Genomic DNA, 23,950 nt, shown 5'->3' with positions numbered 1-23,950 from the left:
TTTATTGTTCTCTAAAGGGCTTTTTGTAGGAAAGTAAAATAGAAGACATTTACCACCCTGAAGGTTTCCACTGAGTGCTCTTTTTTTTCTTGCTGGTTTTCCTGGTGAGTAAAGGAGGTAGCATTTCTTCCAAGGTATTTCCCTCCTCCTTTGTGCTTCACAGACATTTTTGTTAATCCACTAATTTCATTAAGGGTAGGCTCCAATGTCACACTCTTTGGATTGTGACTTTTCCCAGAACCAAGTAAGAAGGTGAAAGAAAATCAATGAAGATCAGTTGCTAAATCAAGGTCATTCTGCTTGCTTTTTCCTTCTGTTCTCATTCCTCATTTATTCTCTTTCTTTGGAAAACACCCCTTTTGAATCACTTCACTTGATCATTATCATAATCCTCTTTCTTAGTTTAAAGCGAAAACCCCAAAGCTTGTTTTTCTAGTGTATTCTTGCCTCTTTTTTCTTCCTTGTACTTTTATTTCCATAGTGGTTTTCTGTTTAAGTCCTCAGGGCATTTTGGGGTGCGATTTGGAAGGAAAGCTCAATACAGTATAGAGTTACCTTTCACCCGTCTCAGAGTAGGAAAAAAAACCCAAAAACTTGAAACAGCCTGGAACAAACCCAAGGGAGTCTGGGCTGGCGGGGGGGCCCCCAAAGGCCATTTTGTCTTTTCTCATTCTCCTCTTTCTATTATCGCTGCCTTTCTGTCTTTTATTTCTCTTTGTTCGTGGCCCTCTGCCGTGCCCATGCTTCTGCCTGTCTCCCCTTTTTCACAGAACTGTGGCGGTTAGATGTGGAGCATGGACCATGGGAATCATGAAGACCAACCCCCTCATTTTTTTGGAAAAGGAAGCTAAGGCTTGGAGAAGTTAGTATTGAAGGAGGCAGTGCACTGTAGTGAAGGGATTTTCCCAAGGTTTGGGACCGCAAAGGGGTGGGCTCCCTCGCTGGCTCAGCCACTCACTCGCTGGGTGTTCTTGGGCAAGTCTTTAAGGGCATGGCTGGTGTATACCGCATAGGTAAACGGGCCCAATATTCCTTGTACAGTTATGAGGGTTACGTGAGATGATGAATTTCCTGTTCCCACGTAGTGCCTAGGAAATGGCAGCTGTTACCACAGCTAGTTAGAGGTAGTACCTAGATTAGGTCTGGTTACAGGTTTCTTACTCTAATGGACGATATTAACCGTCTAGGTTCTGAAACACCTGCCTTAATCCATCTGGTGCTCTGCTTTCCAAAATTGTCAGTCTTCATGGCTTTTGACTTTGAGGTTGACTTTTCAGCTCATGACCTCATCTTACCCCTTGATACTAATACTGCATTTTAAATTCTACTAGGTCCCCCTGTGGACCCATGCACGGAACACGGATGAGCGCAGGGGATGGGTAGAAGCATTTGACTTTGTCCTTGGAGTAGATATAGGATCTGGGTCCATGGAGAAGGAAGAAGGGAGTTCCAAGAAGGATTTGCAAATGTGCTTGGGATATAGTGAATTGTCTCGCAGGCCAGGAAGAACACCGTTTCAAGAAGGCAGGATTGGCCCACTCTGGGAAGGGCTACAGAGATATGGAATTAGGAGAAATGAGGAAAAGTGAATGGATTTGGCTACCTAAAGATTCCTTCTCAAGCCTTGCAAGGGCTGCTTTGGTGGAGTGGAGAGGACACAAGCCAGGTTGTAAAGGGTTACGGATGGAGTGAGAGGTGGGGAAGTGTGGTCTGTTGGTGTAGACCAAGTATCTCCACCTGCTGGTCCACAGGTTCTTTAGCCTAGGTTGTTAGAGGCGAAGTGAGAAATACAACGTTAATGTAGTCTGTTTTTCATAAGTTTAGTTTTATTTATTTTTAGTAGTCATCCCGTGATCTGAGATCATACTCTTACTTTTTCGGTTTCAAAATGCCTTTTCCATTATGAAATGATGAAGGTTCTCAACCCTAGCTGCACATTAGAGCCACTTGGGGAGCTTATAGAAACAATGGAGCCCTGGCTACACCTCAGGTAACTGAATCAGAAGCCTGGGACAGTCCAGGTACTGGCGATCCTGGGGTGCAGCCAGGATTGTGACTGTCTGCTCGTGCATGGTAGGAATTCCGTGCCAGTGGTTGTTGTTTTGTTTTAATGTTTAAATGCCCTCATTTGGCAAAATTAAAAACTGGAAACTCTTGGTTCATTTTGCCCAACCTTGTTTGTTTTGCTTCATTTTCATTTTTACTTAATTTTTTGTTTTCCTGATTTGTAAAATTCAAACAGTCGGGACCCAAGTGCTAGTAACATTTCACACGACAAGGGAGAGTGTGTGATAGTTTTCTTTTTAAGGAGTTAACCTCCTCTAGTGCTTCTGCCTGGCATTCAGTGTATTCACATTGTCAGGAACAGTGCGGTTGTATGAAGGAAAACTCACTTGCGTTCTCCAGCACAGATTGTGTATCACTAAGGATGATTGAGAGATCCAGTCAGGTGCTCAGATTTGATGGATATCAAGCATGCAGGCCATCCTCCATTTGAGCCTTCTCTTGCCTCTTTGGTGGGGAAGAGGGTTCTTGTGGTTCAGCCGTGCCTTCTACTCTAGCTACACACAGGACGTCCTGTCCTTTCTGACCTTGAAGGTGAAACATCTTTTTACTTACAACTGCAGGTCTGAAATGTAGCACCACCTAAGCGAAACATGATCATTTCTGCTTTGTGGTGCTTCTAGTTATTTTAATGTTTAAAGGTCAGAGCAGGAAACATCTTAAATGCAAAGCATTTAATTTCCGTTAGAGTTAAAAGTTTCTAAGCCTGTGTTATAGCCAATAAAAATGATGATGTTTAAATCAGCTAGTGTTCTGTTTCTTACATGAATATTTTATATGAACTACACAGGAAGAAAAGTCTATATGTTTACCAAACAACATTATGTCCAATGGCTATTGGAAACTTGTTCTCTTGGGTTATTATATGAGTAACTCCTGTTACATATATCCAAATGGTAAAAGGAATTACATGTATCGTTCTTGGGGCTTGTTTCGCAGACTAAGTATATTGGCTAAATCCTGCTAATATAGGTGTTCCCTGAATTACTAATACCCTTACAAACTTGCTATAAATAAGACCGTGTGGGCTGGATGATCCTTGGAAAAGTGGGTGCGTTCTACACGGGGGCAAGAAGTGGCGGTTCTGGGTACTGCCTTACTCTAGTATTAGTATTGAAGTACATAGTGTCGTATAGTAATGAGTGTCTTTACAGAGGTTTGGTGGCAAAGAAACCAGTTTTACTTTGTTTACCCCAGAGTTTCCCCAATTTATTTGAACATGGAATCCTTTATCAAGAATGCCTATTCACGGGCGCCTGGGTGGCTCAGTTGGTTAAGCGACTGCCTTCGGCTCAGGTCATGATCCTGGAGTCCCTGGATCGAGTCCCGCATCGGGCTCCCTGCTCGGCAGGGAGTCTGCTTCTCCCTCTGACCCTCCCCCCTCTCATGTGCTCGCTCTCTCTCATTCTCTCTCTCTCAAATAAATAAAAATCTTAAAAAAAAAAAAAAAAAAAAGAATGCCTATTCACATTCCACCGAGTGAGGGATCTATGGAACATGACTTTTGTTGGACGTGGATTTAGAATGTTTAATTCTAGGAGAAGATGTTTTCCCTTAACAATGCTCGTTTAGGATTGTTATACAATCACTTAGCAAAATATGTAAATACAACTTGACCCTTGAACAACGAGGGGGGGTGGCGGGCAGGGGTTAAGGATACTGATCCCTGTGCATTTAAAAATCCACATACAACTTCTGATTCCCCCAAAACTTAACTACTCATAACCTACTGTTGACCGGGAGCCTTACCAATGACACAAATCGTTGATTAGCACATATTTTGCATGTTATTATATATTGTATTCTTAAAATAAAATAAGCTAGAGAAAAGAAAATGTTAAGAAAATCACAAGGAAGAGAAAATACTTTTAGAGTACCGTACTGTAAAAATTTCGTGTCCAAGTGAACCCGCGCAGTTCAAACCCCTGTTGCTCAAGGGTCAACTGTATGTAAACTTCTTATGACTTTGGTCTTTTTATATTACAGTTCAACCTTAGTAATTAATTATCTTTACTTATTTACTGGATAAAGATATTTTATCTTTATTAACACTGTTTCAGGCACCAGGGAAGCAATGTAAAGAACAATTGTAATGAACAATTTAACGTCTTAAGAGGTCTGCATGAACTGGTGTGGGCTTCATGCCACACTGACGTCCAGAAGCTGCTTTCAGCTTTGCAGAGAGCTGTCTTTTTGGAGAGGGTGAGAGTACCTCTACTTGAGGTGTTTCACATCTACAAAAAGAAAATCAGAACAGGGTCTGACAAAGGATTGATGTGTGATGACATGTAAGACTTTCAGTCTCCAAGATTTGGATGTTTACAGTTACAGAATATTTGAAACTCCCTGGAAATCCTCAACTAGTCTCTGACAAAGCATTTATGATGTTATAATTTCTTAATTCAGTAAATCTACGCACTAGTATTTTTATTAACTGCCACGCTCAATTAATACACAAGTCTGGAAGCCTCTTAACATTGTGATTGGTCATTTTGAAGATCATCATTATAAATGAGTTTCTGCAACATCCTAAGTGCCTTCAGAATCACACAAAAATTAAGCGAAGTGCAGTATGGTTTAGCATGAAGTATGTTCTATGGTATGGTAATTTATGAAATGAATAACCCATGGATGACTAGATAGTCTTGTAAGAGAACTTTTAAAAAATTGTGATAACACAAAATTTACCTTCTTAACCATTTTCTAGGTGTACAGTTCAGTAGTGTTAAATATATTCACACTGTTGTGAAACAGATCTCCAGAACTTTTTCGTCTTGCAAATCTGAAACTCAGTACCCATCAAACAACAGCTGCTCATTTCCCCCTCCTGCCAGCCCCTGGTAAGCATTATTCTACTTTCTGTCTCTATGAATTTGACGACTTTAGCTACCTCACATAAGTGGACACCTGCAACACTTGTCTTTTTGTGACTGGCTTATTTCACTTAGCATAGTGTCCTCAAGTTTCACCCATGGTGTAGCATGTGTCAGGATTTTCTTCCTTTTAAAGGCTGAATAATATTCCATTGCATGTATATAACACATTTTCTTTATCCATTCATCAGTCAGTGGACATTTGGGTTGCTTCTAACTCTTGGCTATTGTGAATATTGTAAAGAACTTTTAAAAAATGATGTATAGCTTCTATCAAGTTCACTTAACAGCCCTCCATTGATGGATTTATAGGTGACTTATGGTTTCCCCTGCCGTAAACATCTGATGAATGTCTTTCACATAAATCATTGATTACGTCTCTGGTTATTTGCTTAGAATAAATTCCTGGAAGGGAGTTACTGGATCAAAAGGGGTGCACATTTTTATGGCGTTTAGTACATGCTATCAAATTATCTTCCATAAGTGTATGAAAATGTAGGAGGGAACTGATTTCTCCACACCCTCGCCAATGTTGGGTATTGTCATTAAGAAGCAAAACAACAGAAGACCTTTGCCAACTTGATAGTTGAAAATGGTATCATATTCATATGGTTGTTCTAATGTGCATTTCTTTGATTAGCAGCAGAGAGATTGAACTGTGTTTTTTCATATGTTGATTAGTTACTGTGTGTGTGTAAGACTCTGTTCACATTCTTCACCCATTTTTCTATTAAGCTACTGTATATTTTTTCCTGTTGATTTGAAGACCTCTTTATAGAGCATAATATTAAATTTTTATCATATGTTGCTGTTATTTTCCCCCAATTTATCATTTTCCTTTTAATTTTTATAGTGTTTTTCGACATCTGACATTTAATATAGCCAGATCAATGAATCTTTTCCTTTATCGTTTCTTTCCTTGGTGCATTATTGATAAGACTGGTGAAATATTAGGCAAAGCAAATCTACTTTTCCCTGCTTCCTGCTTCAGAAAGACAAAGTTGTAGCCATGTTAGGTTAGCGTAGAGCATTATATGTTTCATAATCAATCATTTATTCATTTGGAAATACTTACTGAGTGCCCATGATGTTCTAGGCACCTGTGTTAGATGCTGAATTGCACAATATACATCTAGGGTACATAATATGGTGCCCATACATTATGGATTTTCAGACAGTTCCAATTTCAAATACATATTCCACCCCATTGTCAGTCTTGGATGTCAGATTACCTGTCCTGAATTTGGCTTCTGAATGTATGGATGTATTACCCTTGGGTAACATGCTCATTTGGGATCCTTCTTTGCCTGCCTACATCTGAACCCAGAAGGCAAGTACATCATCCAGGCTGCAGCTGGAAGGGGACCAAGGTCCTGCTGCAGGGGAAGGTGTGAATGCAAGGCAAGCATTGCTCCTTCTTGTTCTAAGAGGGAGCAGCCTTTGTTTGGGGACCCAGTGGGACAGCCAAGTCCCTGTGGTCGTTCCCTGGCCCACACTGCTCATGCTGGCGCATTCATTTCCTTTTTAAGCTACACAGAAGTCAGAGCCTGAGATGGGACCCTCATATCCACGGGCATCTTTCTTTACACTGTTGCCAGGGGAGAGGGCCAAAGTGAAGGAGCTGTAAACGCTGATGGTTCCCAACCATGTAAAAGACCTTCTTCAAGCAGCGGCCAGCCCCAGACCCCACAGGGTGAGGACCCATGCTGTGGTAGGGTGACCACCCTGAATTAGGTGCCCTGAAAACCCTCCATGGGAGGTATCACTGCTTTTCGGGCTGCAGGACTTCTGATGATAACACTGGTGGATAATCATTAGGCAGTATTATGCCTTCATTGCACTTGGTTTCAGCCCTTGTGCAGGGCCAGGAAATGAATTTTAAAAAATCACATCTGTTGGGGCGCCTGGGTGGCTCAGTCTGTTGAGCGTCTGCCTTCGGCTCAGGTCATGATCCCGGGGTCCTGGGATGGAGCCCCGCGTCGGGCGCCCTGCTCTGCGGGGAGCCTGCTTCTCCCTCTCCCACTCCCCCTGCTTGTGTTCCCTCTCTCGCTGTCTCTCTCTCTGTCAAATAAATAAAATAAAATCTTAAAAAAAAATAAAAATAAAAATCATACTGTTGTACCGCAGTTGTTCGGCTGCCCATTCCTGAAGTGCTTTCCTTTGGGATTCTATAAATTTTGTAGGTTTTCCCCCTAGTAAATCCTTACAATTCAAAACAAATAATGGGTGGTTATTTATTAATAGTGACTTTATGGAGAAGGAAGTTGAGGCAGACTGACTGTTAGCAGCCCATGCATATGGCTGGTAAGTCTCAGGGGGATTTTCAGCGTATTTTGGTTTTATCTCCAGCTGGATCCCAGCTGTATTATGAGACAATATAAATTCAGGACCTTTTATTCATCTGATCATCCTAGACACACTTGTGATTCTATCAGGTGACGTTAGAGGGGTCACAGACTCAGAGCCAGAACAATCTATAACTGTTCTCCGAGAGAACTTTCCGCATCCTGGTGGAAATGTCCCGTGTCTGCTCTGTCCGGTGCCGTAGCCACCAGCCCCCTGTGGCTCCCCAACACTTGAAATGTGGCCAGTGTGACTGAGCAACGGAAGTTTACATTTGGGTTAATTTTGGTTAACTTGAATAGCCACATGGGGCTAGGGGCCTGTGTATTGGACAGCACAGATTTGTGAAGGACTGCATTCATTTTTTTATTGTAGTTCACTGCGAGAAGCACATTTTATATTGTACTACAGCACAGATGTGCCCCACATCAGAACAAACTGCCCGCCCCACATCAGAACTTCACCAAACAGTATTCAGCCTGACTACAAGCAGTGCACGCTGGTAATTTCTATTTCGTTCTGTTCTGTTTCATTTTTTTTAAAAGGCTGGTGGTGACTTGATAAATTGATTTTGTGACTCGCGGGTGGGTTATGAGCCCCAGGTTTAAGAACATTGCTACAGTTTTTTAATATGCAAATAAAAAGTTTAAAATGTGAAGAAAAAAAAACAACAACAACACTGCCATCCTTACGTTATCTGCCCCCCACTTCCAGCCGTTCCTTCTACCTTTTTTCTCCTGTCTCTGCATCTGCCCTCCTTGCAGGGTCTTTGCATTGTCTGTTCCCTCTGCCTGGTATACTTTTCCCTATGTCATCCCATGACTGCATTTCTCACATCCTCAGATTTCTGCTCTAATGTTCACTGAAGGTTTCCTCTGGTAACCACCTACTGGGGTGCTCTGGGAGGCTCCCCACCCCCCTTATCCTGGCTTGCTTTTTTCTGTAGCAATGTTCATCACCTGATACCGATATCATTTGTTTATTGTCTGCCTCCCCAGCTAGAATATCAGCCCCATGAAGACAGGGACTGTTTTGTTGGCTGGTATGTCTCAGTATCCAAAATAGGCTTTTAATAAATATTTGTTGAATAATTGAACAGACATGGCCTCATGACCTTACTGAGATTTTTTTGTTATGGCTTTATATGCCGAGAGGCGTGTGGGAGCTTTCATTCATTCCTTTGGAGATACTGAGTTCATCCCAGTGGCCTGGCTCGTGCTCTGGGCACCGGGGTTAGATATGCTAGAGGAGAAGGTAGACACATCTTTGTCCTTTTGAAAATTTTAATTGGCATCTGGGACTCTGCTGTGTATGGGTCCAGGAATGTGGTGCTGGAGGTTGTCTGAATATGCACCAGACAATTAGAGGAGTCAGGTGGAGATTTTGTATTTCCCAAAAGTAAAAGTGGCCCTTAGTAGAGCCGCTGAGTGGTGGGGCCAGCACCGCAGGGAGGTCTAGGAAAATAAGCAGACAGAATTTGATAGGGAGCACTGGAGTACTGGTGAGGTGCCCCATCTTAGCTGCTGTTATAGACTCTAGCAGAGTCTAAGACTAGACTTCAGGACTCATCTTCCATTCCAGAAGCTCCCCATGCATCTCTTTATGGTTTGCTTCTACATTTTCCTCTCAGCATAGAAATAAAAATGGGCCCACCTAAAAAAAAATGATTGTTGCTTCAGTGCTGAGTGGCAAGCTTTATGAGAACCGAGTAATGGGCTTGGTAGATAGCTATCTAATTATAATCATACCCTGAAATTTTTATTAGCCAGTCTTCATACCTAATGGTTTCTGCTTGCACTACGGATACGTTGGTGGTTCTTGAATCCATTTTGAAGGCACAAAGTGTTTCTATTCTTGGTGTATTTTCCCTCATCTTTCCTTAGAGTCAGATTTATTATTCCTTAGACTTCTCCCCTGTCCTTCATTAGAGAGTCATCAGGATGGTGCTATTTTTTTCTCCTTTGTTGAGTGTACACAGTAAATATAATTTGTTGAATGGCTTTCTTTTTTCCAACAGGAAGTCTTCAAAGAGAGCCTATTAAAGTATTAAGCCTCCATGTAATAAACAGTGGAGCTGGGCCAACACGTCCAAAACATCTGAGCAATCTCTTTATATTGTACACTCGAGCTTTCAGATGCATCAGTTTTACAGTACATCATCTGACACTATTTGTGATAAATATTCCCCAGTGATTAAATCATCATTTTATGATCTTATGCACAAGAAAGAGCATCCACAAAGCTACTCCCTAGTCATCGAGCTCACATGTTAAGAGTCCCAGTTTGTAGATCAGAAACCTTTTATTAATTTTGACTGAGCCGTTCTAAAGAGGTCATGTGGATTTTCATAAAACAGATTTATGTAAGAAGTACCTTTTTTTTTTTTCTTCTTTCCTTCTTAGGGAGGGACAGAGAGAGTGGGGATTGAACCACCTGGTGGGGAAAACCAGGAAATGGACCCTGAAGTAAATGAGAAGCTGTGCCTTGATGGTCATGGTTAATAAATATTTACAGTGAAGTCCTGAGCTGCAACTCTGCAGTTTTGTTAGCATAAACGTTTCATTACCACAGAATACTTGATGAGCTCGTGGAGCAGGCGACTTGCGCAGCGTCTGGAGCATGAGACTGCACTTGGGCTCACTCTCTTGCTCGCTTGTCCTTAGGGATGGGCATCTGCAGGCGTCACTTTTTTTTTTTTTTTTTTTTAACTGAATTAATGCAGTGGTCCTGGCTGGGATTTTGCCTGTTCTCCACGGATGGAGCCCGTGGGAGGGTGCCAAGGGACCCTCTAGGCCTGAGGAATGACTGTTGATTTACAGCCTCAAATGAAGCTAAAGCTGATAGTTTATGTTTTAAATAATGCATAGTTAGCTCTGCAAACAAATGAGCCAGATCCTTCCTCCTGCCAGAGTCCCTCTGGAGGAGGGCGGAGGTGCTCGGGGGAAGCTCATGAACTCCCTCCAGTGGCATGTGGGCCCCCGAAAGCCCCTCTTCCCAGGCAGGGGACTGCACCAGTGGAAGTTTGGACTGACTAGGAGGAAAGGGAAGGCACAGGGAGTGTGTGGGGAGTGGCCAGAGGGGCTGCAAGAGCATACCATGGGGGTGGGGGTGGGGAGCCCACTAGCAAGGAGAGCCCAGCTGGTGGGGAGATGCCGGCCTGCTACAGGGGCTCTTAGACTTCTAGAATTATGTCATTTCTTGCCGCTCCAAGTGTGGGCTGTGGGCTGGTAACAGTAGCATCCCCTGGGAGCTTGTTTGACATGCAGAAGCCTAGGCCCTAACTCAGGCTTCTGGATTCTGAATCTTCACTTTAACAAGAAGTCCAGGTGATTCGTCTGCACATCAGAGTTTGAGAAGTGCTGACTAAGCACTTGCATTTTAATACTTTTACAGACCCTTGATCAAGCATTAAATATTTGTGACTCACAAAGCAGATTAGTAAGTCACTCCAACCGTGCTGGTTTGCCTCCCACCCCCCATGTTTTAGGGAAGAAAGGACGGAATAACAACAAAAGTGTGAGGTTGGCCAGGAATGGAGTTAGTGGGAATTTTAATGCAATTTTGGCCATGACACACCGTTGCCGGTATGAACTCAGAGCGGTGCTTTTCAGACTAGAACAGGCATCAGAATTACCGGAGGGCTTGTTAAAATGCCGGTTGTGGGACCCCACCCCAGCGTTTCCGATTCAGTAGATTTTGGGATAAGGGCTGAGAATTTTTGTTTCTAGCAAGTTCCCAGGTCATGCTGCTGCTGGTCTGGGGACCTCACTTTGACATGTATAATTCTGATCATGGCAACTGAATGGTGCTTGTTTGTGTGATTGCTGCCCCACGAAGTCTATGTTCTGGAGCCAAGCTTGGCCTCCTCTCCTGCCGGGTCTCTCACCATCCCTCTTTACTATTGATTCTCAGAGTGTCATCCACGATCCATCCATCCCTGCAGATTCCCCGAGTCCACTCTCTCGACCTTCTGAATCAGAATCCAATCGGAATCCCTTGGAGTGGGACACGGGATGGTTCGTGAGCATCCCAGGGCGACTCTTAGACGCGCATACGAGAAACAGCCATTGCTTTGTGGGCTCCTTCCCAAATGCATTACATTCTTCGTTGCTAGGGTGTGTTTTGCCCTTTTCTTGGCTCTTTGTTACTTGACTTGGGCCACCGCTGCACTGGGAATGCCCTTCCACATCTGCTCACTTGCTAGCATTCTCCTGTTCTTCCAGTCTTCCTCAGAAGCTCCGTCCTCCTGACCACCCCCCCAGCTGCATGTGATCCCTAGACTGTGCTTGTCTTTTAAAATAAGCTCTTTAAAATGAGATTCCAGTCCTTATATTTCAATCAATTTAAGATGCCTTTTCATACCTCCCCAAACCCCTTCCTCTTCCTGAGTTGAATTTATAAGTATATGGCACAGGTGGCCTAGGGAGGTGTATGTCAGTGGACATTGCCATGAAAAAACAAGAAAAGAATAAGAAAAGCTTGTGACTTCTCAAAGTTGTGAAGTGTTAAAAACTCAGTGGTACGTGACACAAAACAGCGCTGCCCCTAATGCTGTTAAGTACATGATTATAGCCCCTATTGATTGTAGGCTCTTGGATGGCTGAGACTGTCTTATATTCCTCATATTGGTCCCCCATGTACCTGGCTTGTAGTAAGTGTTCAATAAATATTAGTTGAATGATGTAAATGAGATTTAATTATCTTTGGGTAAAGATAAAAAAAACCATCCCTTTTCTGCTTTGGTCATTTATTGCATGTGGAAATGCATACCCTGCTTTGGATGCTGATGAGAAGGGCAAATAGAAGAGATGCAGCCAGGAGAATGATGATCTTCATTCAGGCTTTAAATGCACACTGCTCCCTGGAGCCAGCACTGTTTCTGCAGTATCCTGGATGTGCGTGGGACTCAGAATGGGGAGTGGGGGGGCGATGGGGTTGTGCGAAGGGCTGCCCTCCTGGACTCCCTGTTTGAAGGGCATGGGGAAATCCTAAACTCCTCTTGCCCAGAGACCATGGGTCTCCAATATCTCTGTATCCCAGGCACTTAGAATAGAAAGCAGGCTGGGAGTCAGTGCTTGTTGAATGAATGAATGAATGAATGAATGAAATTGTGACTTTGAGTCCCCATCCAGATATCAAATCTTGACCTCTTTATGTCTCATTTGCTTCATTTTTAGGGTAGGGGTCTTATGATGTACTCTAACTTATCTCAAGGAATTTTTGAGAACCTAAGATGATTTAATTAATCTGAGAGCACTATTTAAAGTGTTACATATGCGTTATTACTTAGATCATATGAGAACTTTTTCTGTGTTTCTTACAGACAGCTCTTCTTCTTGGTTCTGAAGGCCTATTTTAAAACTTTGTCAATTAGGGGACTCTTGGTTCTCTTGGTTGGCTCATTCTCTGCTGATTTTCTCTGTACGTGCAGCACACGAAGTGCAGGTTTTGAAAGTGTTTGTGTGTCACCGTGGTGTATCGAGGGATCTTCCTGCTAATACTTGTTTCTCTGCTAGCTATATTTCATACTTTGTACTGTGGCTTTCTTCAAAGAAACTCCAGGCTTATAAGAATGATTTGTTGTGGCATTTCCTTTTGAGACATAAACTTTGAAATGAGATAAATACATAGTAGAGACATCTGGGTGCAGTAGTAAGGGTGGGAGGAAGTCGGCATTTGGACTTGGATCACCTTCTTCAAGTCCTGACTCTGCCCTTCATTTGCAATATGCGTGATCTTGGGCATTTTTTTTCTTTTGTAATATTTTATTATGGAGAATTTAAAAAATACACAAAATATGCAAAATAGTATAATGAACCCCCCATTTACCCATCACTCAGCTTCAATGACTATTAACTGATGACCAGTTTGTTTCAACGGTAACGGCATCTACTGTTCCCCCAATATAATTTTTAATAAGATGCAAGATGTCATATTCTTTCATTCATAGTTTTTTCAAGGTTCATTTATTTATTTTTAGAGAGAGAGAGCGAGAGAGAGAGTGCATGCGTGAGCAGGGAGAGGGGCAGCGGGAGAGGGAGGGGGAGAGAACCTCGAGCTGACTCCCTGCTGAACATGGAGCCCAACTATGCAGGGTTTGATCTCATGACTCTGAGCTCATGACCTGAGCCAAAATCAAGAGTCAGATGCCCAACCAGCTGAGCCACCCAGGCGCCCCTCATTTGTAGATATTTCAATACGAATCTCTAAAAAGATAAGGACTATTTATTTATTTATTTATTTAAGTAGGCTCCATGCCCATCATGGAGCCCAGTGCTGGGCTTGAACTCACGATCCTGAGATGGAGACCTGAGCTGAAATCAAGAGTCAGACACTTAACCGACTGAGCCACCCAGGCACCCTTTATTTTTTAATTTTTAAATTTTTTATTTTTTTCTTTTTCAAAGATTTTTATTAAAGGTCTTTACAGAGCAAATCCAGACTCCAGATCCAGCTGCCAAGGAGACCCTGTTACACTGTGGGTACTGGCTATGGTATGGCAGGGGCCCTGGGTTACCACCCTTCTGTTCCAAGATGGCGGTGGTGGGCAGTATCTCATCCTCGGGTGCCATAATTGTCATGTGATCAGGCCGGGGCTCCTCAGGGCCAGTCTTAGCACTTGGGTCCCAGGAAAGCACGATCTTCACTTTGATGCCCAGCATACCCTGTCTGAGCCGCACACGGCACACAGTAGTGTCAACACAGTAGGTCACAGGGTCCCCACTGTGAATCAGCAAGTCATCCACAAACTTCATGAATGTAGCCCTCTGTCCTTGGAGTTTCCTGGACACCATGACCTCAGAGCTTTGGCCCCACTCTCCATGCTGAACTGCAGGCCCCCCACACAGCAAGCCCTCCTAGGAGGTTTTTTTTTTTTTAATTTTTTTTAAAAAATGTTTTATTTGTTTATTCATGAGAGTCAGAGAGAGAGAGAGAGAGGCAGAGGCAGAGGGAGAAGCAGGCTCCCCGCCCAGCAGGGAGCCCGATGCGGGACTCGATCCCAGGACCCTGGGATCATGACCTGAGCCGAAGGCAGATGCTCAACCATCTGAGCCACCCAGGTGCCCCAAGGCCTCCTAGGAGTTTTAACGCAGAGACTCAGCCTGGACCATAGCGCACAGACCTCTTGTGGCCTCCTTTTCAGCATGGAGCTCTGCGGTGCCCTCAGGGAAGCCAAACCTCTTCTGAACCACAGCAGATACACCAGTCCTTCTCACCAAGAACATTCTGTGTCCTGGCGGCCAAGATAATGATTTCTGTCTTGGTTGGTGTAACTTGGACCTCAACTCCGGAGTAACCATCGTCAGCCAGCTCCTGAGTGAGAAAATCATTCTGTTCAGCTCTGAAGATGGCATCAGCGACAGACTTCCTCTTCTTGGAAATTTGCACCATCGTCTTGCCGCCGAAAGGAAAGCAGATAAAGACGTTTTAAAAACACAACTAAACTATCATGATCACATCTGAACAAATTAATAATTCTTAATATCAATAGAATCCACTGTTATAAATTTTCTCTTTTCTTTTATAGTTTATTTGAAATAGGATCCAGTAAGCCCCACATCTGCTATTTGTAAAAATGTCTTTTAAGGATCTTTTAATCTATAGGTTCTCCCTTATCTCTCTCTCTCTCTTTCTCTTTATCATATAAAAGTGCAAGGAAGAAAAAAAACCAGGTTGTTTGCTTCTGGAATTTGTCTGTTTGGATTTTGCTGATTATATCTTTGTGGCATATTTTCTGTAAATTAGAGGCATGACCAGATTTAGGTTAGGGTTTTGGTTTTGGATCTTGGACATGTTATTTGCTCTTTCTGACCTCTGTGAAATGGGGTGCATACTACCCATCTCATAGCTGTTGTGAAATTATAAAAGAGAATATCCAGGGTAAGACCACGTCCACACCTCAGAAAGAGTAGTTGTCATTATGATTGGATTATACTTTTTGTTAGCATTTGGGGGGCTGGGCCCTAGGGAAGCTATTCTCCTCCCACACTATTCAGACTTAATATTATAGCAGGTGTTGTGTCAGGAGGCTGAGCATCAGATCGAGTAGGGGTCCTGCTCTACTATATTAGGCTTGAATATGAGTTAAAGTACTTAAACTCTCTGAGCTTTCCTCGTTTCCTCAAATGCAGCTAATAACGTATATCCTCAGAATTCTGAGAGTAGAGATGTTGTATGTAAAGAGCCTTGAATGTGGTGCTCATCATGGGGTTGATGATCTTTGTTACTGATACTTTTGATACCTGAATTCTCACGTGGGACTTGGGGGCACTTCGGTTGTGAAGGGATTCTGGGTATGACTGGGGGGTGTAACTAAAACTCTTCTTCTCCTCTTTTAAACATATTTGGGGATAAAATAACCTACAGTATAACCAAAAGAAAGAAATAAAAGTTAACCCTTTGGGTGCTGAGTACAATTACATCTATTGGTGTACAGATGCTGGAATGTGAGTGGAAACATCTACTTACTTCTATTATGACCAGGAGAAAGGCTGGGATTCTGTTTTACGCTGTATCAAGTATGACAGGGGTGCAGAAACAGGGCAAACACCACCTTCGCCAAAAGATCAAGGGTGACAGCACCAGGAAGGGGATGTATCAACTCTTTTGTGATGTGCCCCGTGTTGTGATGCACTGAGAAGGGCAAAACATCCCTTCTGGGGGATCCTTACTCAAAATGCCCAATCTCGCTTTATCATGAGAAAACATCAGACACACCCAAATCAAGGGACATTCTGCAAAAGACCTGGCCAGCTCTCTTGGCAGATGTCAAGGCTGTAAAAGACAAAGACCGAGGAACTGTCACAGGTTGGCAGAAGCTAACAAGACTTGAGAATTAAATGCAGCGTGGGATCCAGGATTGGATCCTGCATGAGAAAAAGAACTTTAGAGGCAAAGCTAGCAGCATTCAGATAACGTCTGTCAAGTCGTTAATAGTAATTTATCAGAGTTATTTTCCTGGTTTGGGCAGTTGTATCATGGTCATGTGAGATATTAACACTGGAGGAAGCTGGCTGAAGGGTACTGAACTCTCTGTACTGTTTTTGTGATGTTCCGTAAGTCTAAAATTCTTTCAAAAGTTAAAAACACTTTTTTAGTGTTTAGTGCACTGGGATGCATGGCAGCTTTTGTGAAGTTTACTGTTTTATAGGAAGTGGAGGGTGCTTCTTTTCTGCACATTAACTTAGGAGCTAGAAACACCAATCTACTCTTGAGCTAAAGCAGTCAAGACCTCTCTGGACTGGTGAAGTTCCTCACTGTAAATTGAGAGGGAGTTGTGTTAACTCTTTGAGGTTCCCCAGAGACCATCCAAGTACACAGGTGGTTGGGCCCCTCGGGTTGACGGTGTGTTGGTGGTATCATCTTTCATCGGGTTGATCTGGCAGATCTGACTGGCTAATAATGATAGTTACCTCCTTTGATTGGATGTCTGTTATATGCTCGAAACTTGAGTGCTAAGTGCTTATCATCAATCCTTAAAACATCCTTGAAAGGCAGGTGATAGCTCCCCCATTTTATGATATGTCTCAGAGAGACTCATTTGCCCAAGATCACTCAGCTGGAGTGGAAATCTAACTCCAAAGCTCAGACTCTGACAGCTGAACCATTCTGCTCTCCCTCACAGGGGCCCTTCTGGCCAGTCCAAGAATGCCTGCGTGCCCCTGCTGGGCCTCCAGACCGGCCCCCCCGCTTATCATGTATGCTTGCACTGCATAGAAAAGAGGATTTAGGGGTACTGCTATTTTCCTATCCTCTGTTATCTGTGTGTTGACTAGACTTTTATGTAGGCTCTTTGGGGGCTATTGATAGGCTTCTATGGTCAGATATCTTTGGGGGAACTTAGGGATAAATAAATTAAATAGCTCTCCATCTTTCCCCAGGCAACCGAATGCATTTGGAGAAAACCACACAACCGGGCTGACTAGTCCCATTGGTTTATTCCTAGTAACCTTAAATGGGCTGTTCAAGCTGCCTAGCAGTGCTGCCCTGTTGCCTTATCTGGACATGCATCCACTCTCTGGGATAACTGCTTCACACCTTCTCCCCACTCATAACATCCCCACATCTCCTAAAAAACAAAACAAAACCGTATTCCAACAGAGAATTTCCGCAAGCCCCCACGGCTGCCATGACCAAGCTGCCCGAATCCTGCCTCCTCTCTTGGTAAGGATGAAGCACTCTTGACTCTTGTGCACGAGATTGAGGCCCTCCTACCAGCAGTTCTCCCTCCGGTCCCCTCTCTCCCGATGCAGAGGGCATGTGCTCTATCTTCCATGTTAGAGAAGCCCCACATTGACCACACATCCCCCCTCAGCTGCTGCTGTGAACCTCATCCCCTCTCCAGCCAACCTCCTTGGAAGAGTCTTCTTTCAGACTGTCTCCAATTCCTTACGTCCCTTTCTTGCTCTTTTTTTAAAAATTGAGGTGAAATTCACTTAACATAAAACTAACCATTTTAATATGTTAGCACATACAATTCAGTAGCATTTAGTACCTCCACGGTGTTGTACAGTTACCAGCTCCATCTAGTTCCAAAGCCTTCTTGTCATTCCCAAAGTGCCCCCCTCCCCTTGCTGGTTACGTGCTCCCCCTCTATCCTCCCCTCGCCCTAGCCTCTGGCAACCACCAATCTGTTTTCTGTCTATGGATTTACCTATTTTGTATATTTTATAAAATGGGCTCATACAATATGTTGACCTTCTTTCGCTTACGTAATGTTTTCAAGGTTCATCCATGTTGTGACATGTGTCAGAATTTCTTTACCTTTTATTGCTTCGTAAGATCCCATTGTATATATATATATATGGCACATTTTGTTTATTCATTCATGGATGGACATTTGGGTTGTTTCTACCTTTTGGCTATTGTGAATAGTGCTGCTGTGAACATTCATGTACAAGTATTTTTCTGAGTATCTGTTTTCTGTACTTTGGGGCATATCCCTAGAAGTGGAATTGCTGGGTCATATGGTAGTTCTATGTTTTAGTTTTTGAGTCACCGCTGAACTGTTCGGTGGCTTGGGCCAAGTAACCGGACCATTTTACATTATTGCCAGCAATGTACAAGCATTTCAGTTTCCTTACATCCGTATCAATATTGGATATTTCCTGGTTTTCTTCCCATAGCCACCCTAGTAGATATGAAGTGGTATCTCATTATGTTTTTTTTTTCTCATTATGGTTTCAATTTGCATTTCCCTAATGGCTAATGACATTGAATATCTTTTCATGTGCTTGTTGGCCATTTTCTGTATCTTTGGAGAAAAGTCTATTCAAGTCCTTTGCCCATTTTTTCATTGGGTTGTTTGTTGTTGTTGAGTTTCCCATTCTATCTTGAATCCACCTTAATCAGGCTTTTGTCCTTATCATTCCACAAAGTTACTTTTATCAAGATCGCCAATGGCCTCCCATTTGGTCAAACCCAGCAGTCCATTCTCAGTCCTCATTTTATTTTCCTCACAGCAACATTTAAGGGAGGATCACTCCTTCCTTTCTGAGATGCTTTCTTCACTTGGCTTCCCAGATCCCATTCTTTCTTAGTTCTTCTCAGTGTTCTTTGCTGGTCCCTCCTCATCTTCATGACCTCTAAGCCTTAAACTTCCTCACAGCTCAGCTTTCACACCTCTTGTCTTTCTATCTCCACTTTCCTGGGTGACTCCATCCTTCCAGCTGTCCAGAAATCCTGGAGTTGTCCTTGACCTTTCTTTTACCTCCTCTACCTGGCTTTATCTCCATAATATATCTAGACCTTGATCATGTCTCACAGCCTTCACTGTATTTACCCTGTTCCAAACCACCATCATTTTTCAGCTGGAATTTTGAAGTACCCTACAAGTTTAGTTGTAAACAATGGGACTAAAGCAGTAAACAAAAAAACAAAATCCCTGCTTTCATGAAGTTGGTATTTTAATAGGGGAAACCAAGCAATAAATAAGTGCTAAGGGAAAAAATAAAGCAGAGGAAGAGAGATCGGAAGAGGGAAGAGGACTAGATGCCACCATCTAGACTGCATGAAACGTAGCAACCAGAGAGATCCTGTTAAATTGTGAGTCAGATCTCATGTTATAGCTCTGCTCTGAAGCCTCCAATTGCACCTTGTTTTACTCCAAGTTTGAGCCAAAATCTCTATATGATTTAATTAGCCCTGGCTTCCTCTTCCATCTTGTCTATCACTCCCCACCTTGCTCACACCACTCCAGCCAATGCTGGCGTCTTTACTGTGCCTCAAACCTGCTGAACACACATCTGCCTCAGGGCCTTTGCACATATTGCTTCCTCTGCCTGGAATGCTCTTCCTCCTCAAAGCCACATGGCTTTCTCCCTAACTTTGCCCAAATGTTCCTTCGTCAGTGAAGTCTCTGTTGATCACCTTATATAAAATAATAATGTCTTCTTCCCTCTTCTGATTTTTTAACCCATAGGGTTAAACCCATAGGGCCTATTTTTTTTTAAACCCATAGGGCCTATTTTTCACAAAATATTTTTGGGAAGTGCTGGAACAGACTTTTATTTGTATTTTATTTGAAAGTCATATTTAGGGTGATGGGGGTGGTGAATGTTATATAACCTGAGTCTCTTACCCTTGACTAATAAAGCATTTCAGCATATAGGAAAATGTACATCCAAAAGGCCTGAATTTATCCTGAGGGTATGCTTGGATAACTCATTAGGTAAGATCTGGCCAGTTATTTCTTCTTTGATTTTGAAAAGTGGTTTTACATTTGAGTATTTCTGCACAGTTCCATGCTTATAAGCAAAGTGTGGTATAACTTGGAAGTAGTTTCTCCTAGAGCTGTTGCAACCACTTAGGCCTACTCTTTCTCTGCTTTTGTCTCAATTCCCCGGATGATCCCTGCTGTGCCCTTTGGGAGGTCAGCATCCTGTTGGGTCGCTTAGGTGGCCTCCGTCATGTTCTAGGACCAGACTTACTTTGACTCTGTCAGAGCAGCTCTGAGAAGGCAGAGGCTCTTTGTGTTTTGTTTGCCATTGTAGACCCAAACACCTAGCACCATGCCACTCACGTAAGAGGTGGCCAATTAATATTTGTTGAATGAACCTTTGAAGTAGCACCAGGGAAATCTCCTTCACTTGACCCTGCCTCATGGTGACTTATAATCAGGGCTCAGCTTCAATGATGTCTTTGAAAATAGGTGTGAATATGTTCTGAATGGAAATCAAAGTACTTTTCCTCCTGTTTCCATGATCTCAGCTCACAATAACACGAGCATTCTTGGAAAGAGTCTTCAGTTATTCGAATAGTTTGTGGTTAAATAGATTTCAACAAAAAAGATCCCATTTGAGCATTTAATTTGAAAGCCACTATAATGTATAATAAAGCCACTATAATGTGTAATATATAATAAAGCCACATATAATGTATAACGTGTGATCGGCATTCTCAGAAGAAAGTTGCTCTGATGAACTGTCCATGTCATCTTTTGATTTTGAAAAGATAGAAGGAATGAAGTCAGCCTGCAATGTAAGTTGTGGCTTGATATTTTATTTCCTAGAAATGGCCAAAAGAAGAACAGTGTGATTTCTGGAAACTGGAAAAATAAAAGGTTACTTGGAAAAGCCCAAGATTTGTGTATTTCATCTTGCTTTCTTACGCATAGAATGATGTTCCCTTTCCTTTTAGCCTCTCCAGGGCGTGCTCTGATTTGCACAGCAAGAGTTGCGCTGTATCTGGTTAATTAACCCCGCGTGCGAATGTCTGAGGATTAGTGTCTTGACTTGCTCTAATTAAGTTCAGAAGATTCAAAGGCCACCTGAATAGAGATGGGATGGACATTTGCTTTTGGAAGAGGCAGTAAAATTTCTTTAGGTGAGGAAGCAAATGGGGATGTAATTTAGACCCTGGCATCAGGGTTGTTTTTTTGTTATTGTTTGTTTGTTTGGGGGGAGGGGAGTGTTTTCATAGACATCACCATAGTTATGGTGTCTCTGTAAATCACACATATATTTCAGAAAAGAAAATGAAGAAACTTGTGGATGCAGGTGAAGTGACCTAAATTTGTATAGTTGTGTAGTTTTTAAAAAACCATTTTGTTTCTACACATTTTATGGTTCTTTTAATTAGACTCACAGGACTGGGATGTTCAATGTCTAGTGGTCAAATATAATATTTATTGAGGTCATATGATGTGCTAGGTTTTGTCCAAAGAGTACAGTCTCATTTAATTCTTAAGTAACTTGGAGGTCTTGTAGCCTGGGTTCTCCAGAGAGACAAAACCAATAGGATGCATACATGTGTATGTATCTTCCTATACCTTACCTACACTTATACCTATCAATATCTAGAGATTTATGATAAGGAAATGGCTCATTTGCTTATGGTGGCTGAATAGTCCAGGATCTGCAGTTGGCAAGCTGGAGACCCAGGAGAGCTGATGGTTCAGGTCCCATCCGAGTCTGAGTGAAAAGGCAGAAGACGAGTGTCCCAGCCCGAATGCAGTCAGGCAGAGAGTGACTTCTTTCTTACTCAGCCTTTTATTTTATTCAAGCCTTCAACAGAGAGAATGAAGCCCACCCACCTTGGGGAGGGCAATCTTCTTTATTCAGTCTAATGATTCAAGTGTTAATCTCATCCAGGAACACTGTCACGGACACACCCAGAATAATGTCGAGTCAAATATCTGGGCACCCTGTGGCCCAATCAAGTTGACACATAAAATTAACTGTCGCAGGTAGGTACTGTTTTTATCTGTTGCAGAGACGAGGACACAGATGTAGAGAATGGTTGGGTAACTTGTCCAACGTTACAGCTGGTCACAGTGGAGGCAGAACACAAATGCAGGCAGTCTGGCTCCCCAAATGCTCACTCCTAATTGGTACAGCAAACTACCTTTCAGGGGAGGTGACTGAGGTGGGGGAGGAAGGGCGAGAGAGGAGGGAAGCGGAGTCCGGTGTCTAGCCTCAGTGTCCAGCCAACCAGGTAGAGGCAGAACTGGGATTTGAACCCAGGTCTCCTGACACCTGGCCCAGCTCCCTGGAGTCCTTCAGCTCCCACATGGGGCATCCTCTGCATCTTGGACATTTCACGTATGAAAGGAAAGAAGTTAACTTTCAGTTCTACACCTGAATTGTTGACTCAAGCACTCTGTGCAGTAGTTCTAGCTGTCCCACCTTGTCAGCATTATAACTTGTGTCCATTGTATTCCAGTACTAGAAGAGTCTCCAGTGAGTTGGCCTATGTGCATGAGTATAGTAATTGTTTTAATAACACTACCTTCCATTGCTGAAGCACTTCAGACTTTTTAGAGCACTCTTATATATGCACATTATTTAAAAAATGGATTAGCTTGACTAAGTGGATTTACTCGGGGGTGATGGTCTTTCATGGATGTGAATGGAGAAAAGGCTTTTACCTCCTCTTAGCCAAGATTAAAAAAGAATAAATGAGTTAAGAGATGATGGAAGAGAAAAGGGCACGTATTGAAGCAGCATGATCACAGGGATGCAGCACTGAAGGAGATTGAAGGGCCCTGGACCAGGAGGTGTGGGGTCATAGCAACTGTTGGCATTGAAACCAGACCGTTCTGGGTTTTAATCGTGACTCTGCTACTTACCAAGGAGACACATTGCATCACCTCTCTGAACCTTTCCTCCTTTGTAAAATGGGAATTATACTTTGTACCTCACAGGGTGGTTGTAAGGAGGAGAAGTGCTTGTCCATGCGTGCCACGTAGTAAGCCCCTGATAAAGAACTCCTACAAATCCCCCCACCTCCTACAGTAAGGCCTGCCTTGACTGGCCTTGAGCTGCTTGTTGTAAAGACCTTCACCTGCCTGCTCTTTCCCACCTAGCTCCCACACCTATAGTCACCAGATCTGACTGTATTACAGAGCATCCGTCCCCGACCTTCTGTGGATATGCCCAGACTGGATAAAGGGGCCTCTTTCCTGGTCCTGCTTTGCATCGCGGATTCCTTGTCTGAACCCGGCATGTCCAGCTGGCCCCCTGCCACCTGCTTGCCCCTCTTTAGCCCCATCCAGGCCACTGTCTCCTGCGCTATCCCTGTCCCTGATTTTCCACTGTTGGTGTCCAACTGTACAGATCTTTTTTCCTTTCTTGATTTTTTTTTTTTTTTGGACAGAGATTTGGTTCACATGGATCATTTTAGAAGGACTACACTATTTCAAGAGAGATAGTAGAATTTGGTTAGTTAAGTCAAATTCCTGGTCATTTCTGGAGGGAAAATCAGTTAAGCTGGTGGTTTACCGATTCCACTGGCTTTACTAAGCCAACTGGCAACAGTCAAGCTGGCCACCAGTTTAGGCACAGACTTAAGGTCCCATTCCTGGGTTTTATCCCAGCTTCTTATCTCCTAATCCTTATTTTATCTGGATTCAGTTCCAGAAACTTCACTCAGAGACCCAGGTGTATGGGTCGCCACTTTTAGTTGGAAGGCACTCATTACTTCACTGTGGCTCCTGAAAGCACCATTTCTGGGGTGAGAAGCATTCTTCTGTTGCCCTTTGCCTCTCTCAGCATCTTTGTGATCAAAGTGGAGGGATTTGAGGATCCCTTAAGATGTAACCTTGGGGCTCCTTGAAATGGTGATTCTTATTTTGCACAGACCTATCAGATCCATCAGATGCTGGTAACTGGTCATTTCTGAACATGTTATGGTCAGTTAGTGATTTAGAGCTAAAAAAAAAAAAACAACAA

General features: G+C 43.0%; 1 protein-coding gene and 1 pseudogene across 5 annotated transcripts in view; one reads left to right on the top strand and one right to left on the bottom strand.

Moving 5' to 3' along the window:
• KIAA1549L (KIAA1549 like) overlaps positions 1–23,950 on the top strand; it is a 263,990-nt gene that overhangs the window by 31,375 nt on the left and 208,665 nt on the right. The gene's annotated exons all lie outside the window — the stretch shown is intronic.
• On the bottom strand, positions 13,752–17,670 carry LOC118544721 (small ribosomal subunit protein uS3 pseudogene; annotated as a pseudogene).

The sequence above is a fragment of the Halichoerus grypus genome, chromosome 11, assembly GCF_964656455.1.
Source record: "Halichoerus grypus chromosome 11, mHalGry1.hap1.1, whole genome shotgun sequence".
Lineage (NCBI taxonomy): Eukaryota > Metazoa > Chordata > Mammalia > Carnivora > Phocidae > Halichoerus > Halichoerus grypus.
This window is presented reverse-complemented; position numbering and strand designations above follow the sequence as displayed.